We start from the raw sequence: 7,716 nt of genomic DNA, 5'->3' as shown, positions 1-7,716 counted from the left end.
TGTGTTCCTTGATCAAAAGAGCGTCCTGAAGTATCTCTCAAAAATTATGCTTCAAGATTGGTTCAAAAATATTGATTTGGAGCTGTCACATTCTTTCTAGGACAGGGGTATCAAACTTAATCACACAAGGAGCCAAAATCCAAAACACACCTCAAGTCGCAGGCCAAACAAGATAAAGATTTATTGAACACTCTAAAACTACATTTTAAACTTTAAAACCGTAACTTTAAAATAATTATGAAGTAGATATATAGCACCTGTGAAAAAGCTAGTATGAAGGCTGTAAGTTGAATTTGGCTGCTGAAGATGCTAGTGCTGATAGCTGAAAATTCTGAAACGGATAACTAAAAACACTGAAGCTGATAGCTGAAAACGCTGAAGCTAATAGCAAAAATCCCTGAAGCTAATAACTGAAAACGCTGAAGCTGATAGTCACCTAAAATAGTAGCTAAAGTTAAAATTAACCTAAAAAAAAACAAAAAAAACCTTTGGTTAGACAAAACCACCAGCATGTAGCTGAAAAAATAGCTAAACTTCAAAATAGCCTAAAAACGGAAAATAAAAGCCTAAATTAGACAAAACAGCTTGCGTGTAAATATTAGCCTTACTCCAAAACAGCCTAAAAGAAAATAAAATGTAAAAGTCTAAATTAGCTAAATTACTATCTAAGCTCCAAAATTGCAAAAAAAAATCGTATTAAATGCCAAAACAGTCCAAAAAGAAAATATTTTTTCTGCCATTTCTGAGCTGTCAGCCAACTTTAAAAAAATAAAATAAACAAGAAGCAAATTTAATGTGCGTGTTTTTTTTGTATATATCCATCCATCAAAGAAAGGTCACACAAACAAGGTGTCCATCTCTCACCTAAAACAAAAATAAAGCACAGAGCCAGGATCTGTCAATGCAACTGAATTGAGGACTAAGGTCAAAAAGAAACTGAGTGATGGAGATTAAGACTTGAGGCATATCAACTGCTCATAAATGCAGAGGCACAAACGCTCGGTCTGTGTTTTCCTGCTCAAAGATTTGGTTGTTGAATCTGTGGGCAGGTCTGTCGCTCGAACAATCGCTGCAAGTCAGTCGCTGCAGTTCAAAGGAAAATGACATGGAAGGCGTTAAATCTTTAAGTGTGTTGATATTTGCTTGTTTGTTAAGCTTAAAACTGAAGTCAGGGGGTGCGGGAATGACTTGCATGGTTAATTAAAAGCTGCTGTGTGAGCTTCCACCATTTTTGCGCAAACAGCTTCCCCCTAAAACGGAAGATAAAGCGGAGGACTGCTCTGAAATCACTGTTACTCTTCAAAGCAGGTGGAAAAGGGACTGACCTTGGGGGCGTTTCATTATATTCATAAATATGACTGTCATAAAAATTTTATTGGCAAATAAAAACAAAAGCAACGGACCATCGGTTTTATTGCCTCTTTCTATTGTTTTTCATATGAAGTGACATCAGTTATTTCATGAGTAAAGTTAGCTTTGAACTTAAACTGAGGGATTGATCAAATGTAGCGAGATGAACATTGAAGTCTGAGATCTCCCAATTCTATAATAACACTCCAACAGTTTTTGCCAGGCTTTGTTCATGGCACACATTTAAGACAAAAGCAAGCAAAAATATGGGTTTGGAAGAGGCCAAAGTACTGCACCGGAGAAGGTAATGGACCGGCGGTGAAAACTAGAGAGGGCACATCCTGAATAGTGGCCCGAAGTGATTGCAGTCAGCTGGGTCCAATCAGGATAGGACCACAGGAACCCAGGAGCACCATGACAGATAGGCTCCAGCAACCCCATGACCAAGCAGGTTTGAAAAATGGATGGATCTTTACTGTTGGAGTACAAGTTCAAAACTCATTTACGGGTGGTTTTTTTTTTTGTTTTTTTTTTGGTTCATAAACGTGTGCGTCTTGTACTTTGCAACGTTAGAAGAAACTTGGTTCCTTATCTCAGGAATGTAGATGTTTTATCTTCTCAGAGTGATTGCGTTGTCAAAGCTTCAACAGCAAAACTACTGTAAACAAAAACTCTCAGCATACTTTGATTTTTCTATAAGGCTTATTTTAAGTTGTTTTTAAATTTCAGACTCAGTCCACGATCGTCCAAAATTGTAGATTTCAAAAGTTGCAGTATTTCAAATCGGTGTCTCCTTTCAGCCAAGTTTCTTGTTGATCAACCAGGTGCAACAACTCAACAAGTTCTTATTTACCCTATTCAAACTACTCATTTGCATAATTAGAAACTGTGCAGGTGTTTGTTATTCAAAATCCAAAGTAAAAAAGATTTGCATTCAAAAACTTGTTCCTCACTGTTTAAAAAGATGAGAAGACATTAGTAGTTTTTAATACTAAATGCAAAATTTGACAAATGTTTTACAGGAAGGTGAATAAAAATATTTGAATGAGGTAAATAAGGGTCATCAACTGAATTAAAATGTTTTACCATTTTTTCACAAGTTTAGCACAATTTATTGTCGATGAGAAAAAATAATAGATGGCTTTGTTTTGATGCAAAAACTTGATGGAAAAGGAGAAAGTAAAAACACGCACTTTAAATTATTCCTACTATATTCAAGCAACTTGACTTCCAGAAACTGAAGAATCAGAGGATTTACAAAACATGATCCAAGAAAGTCCTATTAATGATCATTTTGATGAACTCTGACCAGAAACTAATATAGCTGCAGGTGACAGATTATGTTGCATTGATTTTTGAATACCTTGCCCTTTTGTCAAACACCACTAAAGGCTGGTCTCTTTTTATAATGAGCTTTCGTATTAGTGCCTTCAATTATATTGTGGATGAGATCTGGTCAGATTTGTGTTAATCTCACCCCAATTACATGCAGTAAATCCACTGATCTGTGTAGGTGACCAAGAAAATCCTTTTCATTTGTATTTTTTTTGTCTCCCTGGTTTTGAGCGACATCTCACCAGGCAGTGTTCCCCAATATCAAAAACAAAAGAAGGCCAGACCTTTGAAACTCATTGAAATTCGATCATTCTGCCTTCAATCTCATCAGTCGCCTCAGCACCAGGACCAGGCTTGATTTTAATGCTAATCCCACTGCCCTCTTAGAGTGTAAGGCAGCTGATTGGCTCGACATTGTGAATGTCTGCACTGATTATAACTTAAACCTAATTTATAAAAAACTGCATGGTTTCTCGTAAAATATTCAAGTGCATCCCATCACTGTGATTTAATTGCATGTGACACAGCAAAATGTGGTCAGTGATGCAAAAAACATCAATAGGAAGGTAAGTAAACAAAAAATGTAGATATTTTAATAGTCTGACCCTTCCCCTCACAAGTCTCACACACAAAAAATGTGTTGAAATTTGACATGAACTCTGGTTTGGTACAAACAAAAGATGCTAAATAAGCTATTCAAGCATGTTAACACTTCAATTAAACCTCCACACAGCTTCACTAATTGTTCCCGTCTCACCAATTCAACGTGTGAAATGTGGTTTGTTCTTTTTATGGAGATAAGAGATGCATTCATCACATCCACTGGAATACTGCACATTTGCTATGGTAATGAAACTCTGGGATCATTTCAACTAATAGAGTTACTCACATGAAAAGCTCTCCACTGACTTTACATTCATTTCAGTCTGGGGATCCAAATGCACCAAATAAATAAGAATGACTTTTAAAATGGCTTATGGAAATCAACTACAGATTATATGAATAATGAGGTTTTTGGGCTGCATGGTGCGCAATGGTTAGCACTCTCACCTCATAGAAAGAAGGCCCTGGTCCAAATCCCAGCTGGGACTTTTCTGTCTAAATGCTTTATAAGTTAATTCAGGGGTGTCCAAAGTTGGTTCTTGAGGGCTGTCTTCCTACTGGTTTTCCAGAAACTCTGCCTTATTTGCTGCTGATTACCTTGATCAGGTGTGTTTGGCCAATAAGGAGCTTCAAAGGCAGGTTGATTGGAAAACAAGTAGGACATCTGCCCTCAAGGGCCGACTTTGTACACCCCTGGGTAAACTGATGATGCTAGCTTTCAGGTGTATGAGTGTGCATGGAGTGTCAATCTATCCAGTGTGTACCCCACCGTCACCAAACAGCAGCTGGGATAATCTCCTGTGCCCCCAAAAGGGATTCAGTGTGTTCTGCAATTGAGTGGATGAAGATGTTTTATAGGACAAACATTGCTAGTTGGCATTTTCCCCATACGGTCAACAATGTTGATTTCCTTCATTGGGTGTGACAGTCTGTCCATAAACCAATCTCAATGTTTGCGGTTTAATGCAGGGAAAGAGTCAGAACCAGTCAAGTATATTTGGATCAGAAAACCACAGGAGGAAAGTGACAGTACATGGTCTGTGTTTATCATACTGATAATATAAGAAGGTGTTTGCAGCTTCTCTTTGTAAATGTCAGTACTGTCCAAGTACTCCTTCTCCCCTCCCCCAGTCTGATAAACGCCACATCAGGCTGACAGGTTTTTCCAAACTGACCCCACAAAAGGATGAAGGTCAGCACTTATCTTCTTGTGATGAACTGATGACTTCTCCATTGTGTGTCCCGCTCTTTTATGATGAAGCTGAAATTGGTTCAAGTGACTGTAAAGAAATAAAAAGCCTGTATGGAAAACTGGAAATTGTAAGAGTAACATTACTGTCAATATGAGAACATCAGAAACTGTATCTTGATTTTTATAGTTATAGTGATTCTAATGCTCGTTTCCGTATGTTAATCAACATGTAAAAACTCAATCACACTTTCAGAGGTTTCAGCAATTTTGGTATCAAAATGTTCAGCTTATTGAGGACATTACTGCTTGTACTTTTGGCATTAATAAACGTTGTAGTTTTTGAAATATTGAGCAAAATATGGAAGTGAATGAGAAATTATTAAAATTTTTCAACAGCTTACTTAAACACTTTGTGCACTTTGAAACCATAATTTAAAGTAATTTTAAAATAATTTCATTTTGAGCTGTTACATTAGCATTGTGCTAGCTAATTTGGGTAATTTTGCATCTACTGGGTTTTTGTGCTAATTTGGAATTGATTAAATATTTTAGCAACATGGCAACATATTTGGCTACTATGTTATTTACTGATGTTTTTTTTTTATTCTAATTTGGAATTCAGCAAATATTTTATCAGCGTGCTAATATTTCGGGCTAATTTGCTATCTACTGTAGTCGGTTAGGTTACTTTTGAGTTGTTTTTTTTGCTTTGTTTTGCGTTTTTTTTTGGGGGGGGGTCGGTAATTCGACAATTTTGACTATTTTGGACTTAAGATAGCATTTTAGCAATACACCAGTTTTTTTTACTAATTTGGCATCTATTGAGGTTTTTTGGGCTAATTTGGAGTTTAGCTCACATTTAAGCAACAGATATGTTTTAGCAAAATTGGCATATATTGAGGATTTGAAAGCAAACTTAATACATTTTTTTCAGAAATTTAAGCTGACTTCAGCTGTCTTTTATAGTTCTTTGCCAAAATTTTAGCAAATGTAGCATTTTGGAAATAGTTTCTAGCATCTTCAGCGGCCAGATTGAACAAGAAAGCCTTCACAGTAGCATTATCGAAGGTAATGCAACTTTTCTAGTTTTAGAATAGTTTAGATAAAAAAGAAAATAATCAAAACAGAAAATCAGTCCTACGTATCCATCCATCTTCTTCTGCTCATCTGGGATCGGGTCACGGGGGCAGCAGTCTAAGCAAAGATGCCCAGAATTCCCCATCCTCAGCCACTTTCTCTAGCTCTGGGGGAACCCCTGAGTTCCCAGGCCAGTCGAGAGACATAGTCTCTCCAGCGTGTCCTGGGTCTTCTCTGGGGTTTCCAACATGTGGGACATGCAAAGAACTACTCTCTAGGGAGTCGTTCAGGAGGCATCTAGAGCAGATGCCCGAGCCACATCAACTGGCTCCTCTCAATGTGGAGGAGAAGCGGCTCTACTCCGAGCTCTCTACGGGTGATCGAGCTTCTCATCCCATCTCTAAAGGAGCGCCCAGCCACCCTCCGCAGGAAACTCATTTCAGCTGCTTGTAGTTTGTAGTCGGGATCTCGTTCTTTCAGTCATGACGCAGAGCTCATGACCATAGGTGAGAATTGGAACAAAGATCGGCCGGTAAATTGAGAGCTTTGCTTTCTGGCTCAGCTGTCTTTTTACCACAACGGACTGGCTGGGTTGAAACGCTGGGGTTGCTGGGAGATGTAGTGCATTTAGCATTCTGGCGACAGCTCCCGGAAGTGACCAGAAGAAGAGACAGAGCTCTGGCTCCCAACAGGGGCTGACAAAAAACAAACTTTTCAGTTTTAGCTTCCTGAATACAAAAAAAAAGTTTGAAATAAAAACTGTAAGCCAGTAACCCTTGAGCAGCTCTGATCGCCCTGTGTGGGGATAATGGAGGCCTAATAGTAAACAGTTCCAATGAAAAGGCTTTAGCAAACACAAATGCATTTCTTTTTCTCCACACCAACAGTTATCTAGCTGCTTTTCTTGTCCTTCTCATCTTAAATTGAGGATTCTCCCTCATCATCAGCCTATCCCACCCTGGGATATCCTTCGTTCATCCAGCACTGTTGCCTGGGAACCAAACTGCATTAGGTCTACACAGATACACAGTATGTGATTTTCCTTGTTGTCAATTTATTTTTTTTCACAGAAAGTTTTTCCTTTTATCTTTTTTGGATGACCATGAATGAAACATCAGGGCCAACTCTGAAAAGATTCACAAAACACAGAGATATTGTCAAGGCACAGGATGGAGGAGTTTGCAGTTTTTATTTCATAGTCATTCTGTCAAATACTTCTAAGAAATAAAAATGTTTTTATCATCACTATATGATGGTAGAACCATCGGTGACCAAAGAATGTAGTCGTGGACACAAATAATTCAGTTACTCAAAAAAAATAAAAATAAAAAATCCCTCATTCCAACATTTCAATCTCCTGGCTCTCGACTGCGGTCAAGGCAGTGAAGCAGAGGTTAACAGTAAATAACTTTGTGTCAGTCTTACTTTTTGTCTTCAGTAATTGCATCAAGAAACCTAATCAATATCTGGGCTGAAAGCAGCTGTGCTCCTGATACGATTCATCCATATTCATCACTTTTGGATAATTCACACAGGAAAAAAGGAAGATTTTCCTCCATTTATCTGTTTAGCATCTCTTCAATTTTCACTAAGCTGTTTGAAAGCAAGTATTTATTTTTTGGTTTTTATTATTTTTCGGAGTACGCTTTTCCAAAGTAAACATAAAAAACAGCACTGTCTTGATTTTCAAATACTGCCTGAAATGATATCTCTTGGTGGGACACTTTGGTTGTGTCCAACCCCCCCCAACCTACTAAAAAACTATATAGTGCGGGACTATACACGGCTCTGGATTTTAAAGGTAATTTGGACATAATGTTCACTACATTTCTTTCGTTTTTCTAAACACCAGATATGACGTCATCAATTTCACGAAGTGAAAAATCCAATAAAAACGAACATTTCACTGCGTTTATTTATGACTCCACTGCGTTCTGATGGTGAAAATCTGGATGGTTTATTCAAATACTACATTTAAGCACATTTTTTGGTTTGAAATTGTTTGACCGCAATGCATTGTGGTCTATATCCGCTAATCTAGTGAGCATTGATGGATGCTAGTTTTTCGCAAAGACCTCTGGGAAATTTCGAGTGCACTCGAATTGGAATTAGTAGATTTGGACAGCACTAGAAAATGGAAAATGGTGAATGCACTATAT

General features: G+C 37.8%; 1 long non-coding RNA gene across 1 annotated transcript in view; it reads right to left on the bottom strand.

Annotated features, from left to right (window-relative positions):
* Window positions 1-1,874: 1,874 nt before the first annotated feature.
* Window positions 1,875-7,716, bottom strand: part of LOC112148580 — a 6,542-nt gene continuing 700 nt past the window's right edge. The window contains exon 3 of the long non-coding RNA XR_002919640.2: window positions 1,875-4,568. This is a non-coding gene — a long non-coding RNA (uncharacterized LOC112148580). The remainder of the gene's footprint in view (window positions 4,569-7,716) is intronic.

The sequence above is a fragment of the Oryzias melastigma genome, linkage group LG9, assembly GCF_002922805.2.
Source record: "Oryzias melastigma strain HK-1 linkage group LG9, ASM292280v2, whole genome shotgun sequence".
NCBI lineage: Eukaryota > Metazoa > Chordata > Actinopteri > Beloniformes > Adrianichthyidae > Oryzias > Oryzias melastigma.
The sequence above is the reverse complement of the archived record's forward strand: the minus strand, read 5'-3'. Positions and strand labels throughout refer to the sequence as shown.